Source organism: Mus pahari, chromosome 7 (genome assembly GCF_900095145.1).
Source record: "Mus pahari chromosome 7, PAHARI_EIJ_v1.1, whole genome shotgun sequence".
Lineage (NCBI taxonomy): Eukaryota > Metazoa > Chordata > Mammalia > Rodentia > Muridae > Mus > Mus pahari.
The window spans coordinates 73,409,303-73,411,294 of record NC_034596.1 but is presented as its reverse complement, the minus strand read 5'-3'; the positions used below and the strand labels follow the sequence as shown (position 1 = coordinate 73,411,294).

The 1,992-nt window shown below is 48.0% G+C and overlaps 1 pseudogene; it reads right to left on the bottom strand.

The window, feature by feature from the left end:
• Window positions 1-1,283: 1,283 nt before the first annotated feature.
• LOC115064479 lies at window positions 1,284-1,404 on the bottom strand (annotated as a pseudogene).
• Window positions 1,405-1,992: the final 588 nt, after the last annotated feature.

The window sequence follows — 1,992 nt, the reverse complement described above, 5'->3', positions numbered from 1 at the left end:
CAATACTGGAACCTCACTGGGACTCCTCTGGGATATCCCGTTGTTGTGCTGTGTCCTGGAGATCCTGTAGGCTTGGATCGGTGGGATGGGCCCCTACACATGCTCCAGCAGTTCATTGATGGGGTAGATGTTGGGGTGAGCCTATTCAAAGCCTTGGATCTGGGCCTGAGAGGTCTCTGAACTGATCAACCAGCTGGCTCTTCCTTAAGGCTGGGTTACCAGCAACCCCACTATCAGGACCAGCTCTACTGTGCTTCCCACATCCATGCCATCCAGGCTAGCTTGCCTGCCCCTGCCACCAGCATTAGCTCTACTACTGTGCTACCCAGGCAAGGTGCGGGGTCCTCTCTCCCGAGTGCTGCAGCTGGTGAGGGGCAGAGATAGCTCTTTCGCTTTCATGACACCAGCGCCAGGTCTCCTGCCAACTGCAGGTGGTGAAGAGCGAAAGGGAAAGAGGGTGTCTCTTCCTCCTCCACCCGGTGCACAGGAGACAAGCAGTAGGGCTATTTCACGCTCCTGTCTCCACCCGCCCGAGTACTGTAGCTGGCTAGAGGTGGAGTCAGCTCTTGGGCTTTCACACCCCCAGGACCAGTTTTCCCATGATGCCCAAGTGAGGGTAAAGCCAGTTATGCACAGCAATCGGATATCAACACGTCCCCAGGCACCAGCCAATATCAGAGATGTCTGCTCGCCTTTGGTGGTAGCAGACTCCTCCTGCTGTATGGCCAGGAACCCAGCTGTAGCTCCCAGGGATTGCTTCTGGTGGCAGCACAGGCCAAGACTTCACTATGGTCGCTGGTAGCATCATGGCTACTCACATCAGGCTGTAACTCCTTACCCTCAAGTCTCCAGTTCCGTCTCTCTTCATTGTGCCCACCTTCTTCTGTTTCTCTTTTTCTTCCATTTCTCCACCACTTACTTGCTCCTCTTAGTGGTGCCAGGGTCTCTGAGTGTCTAAGGTCCTTTCAGGAGTGGTCTCAGGAGAGACCTGATTATGCATTATGGCTCTGGGCAGGGATCATCTTGGGCATAATCCAACCCATGGCCCTTACAGCTTCCCACAGGTTGTCTCAGGCTAGCTCCCTGCCCAGGCCCCATGGTGGTCATCTCAGACTTTCTCCTCATCTGGCCTGCACAAGTGGCTTCATGAAAGGCTTTCCCTCACCAGGGGTCCTCAGTCTCAGGCAGGTTTTTCTGATCTCCAGCTTGCTCCTAGTCCTGGGAGCAGCAGGGACCTGCACAGCTCCTGTCTGGTGGTTGTCTCAGGCTTGCTTTTTCCAGGGAATATTAGGCTACAAATCATCTAGATGTTCATAGGTCAGAACACATGGCCTCTCTCCTCTCTGCCACCTGCTGACATACTTGTGACAGAGCAGCCAAACTTGTAATGCTTCTAGAGGCAGGATTGTTTTGGTATTTTGTCTTTTTTTCTCTCCAATTTGTTTGTTTGTTTATTTGTTTCTATTTATTTTTGGTCTGTTTTTTGAGAAAGAACTTGAAGTTGGGTGGATAAGGAGGCAGGAAAGGAATACGATAATGATACATTGTATAAAATTTTAATAAAAAATAAATTAATCTTTTGAAAGATACAATACCATTACCTGAAGTCTATGCCATCTTTAAATTTACTCCACCAAATTAATTAGTCCCTTGATTTTAAATTCAGCCTTACTGAAAGTCTCAGGTCACAGGCAAAATACAAATTATTTGCTAGAGCATAATATAATGAATTATAGTACAGTTCACAACAGAGCCTTTATTTCCTTCTGGAAACTTCATTTCTAACCAGAACCTAACTGCATGCATTTCTTTCAGCCTCTCGTTAGAGGAGTGTCTGACACAGTTGTACATTAAAGTTTGGCTTACAGCATTCTAGAGTTTCTGTAGCCTGCATTTTCAAGTGTTTCTAAATTCCTCCACAACTGGTTCCAAATTGCTTGGATATTCAAATCATAACCACATAGTCAGGGTTAGTCACAACAGTGACCTCAC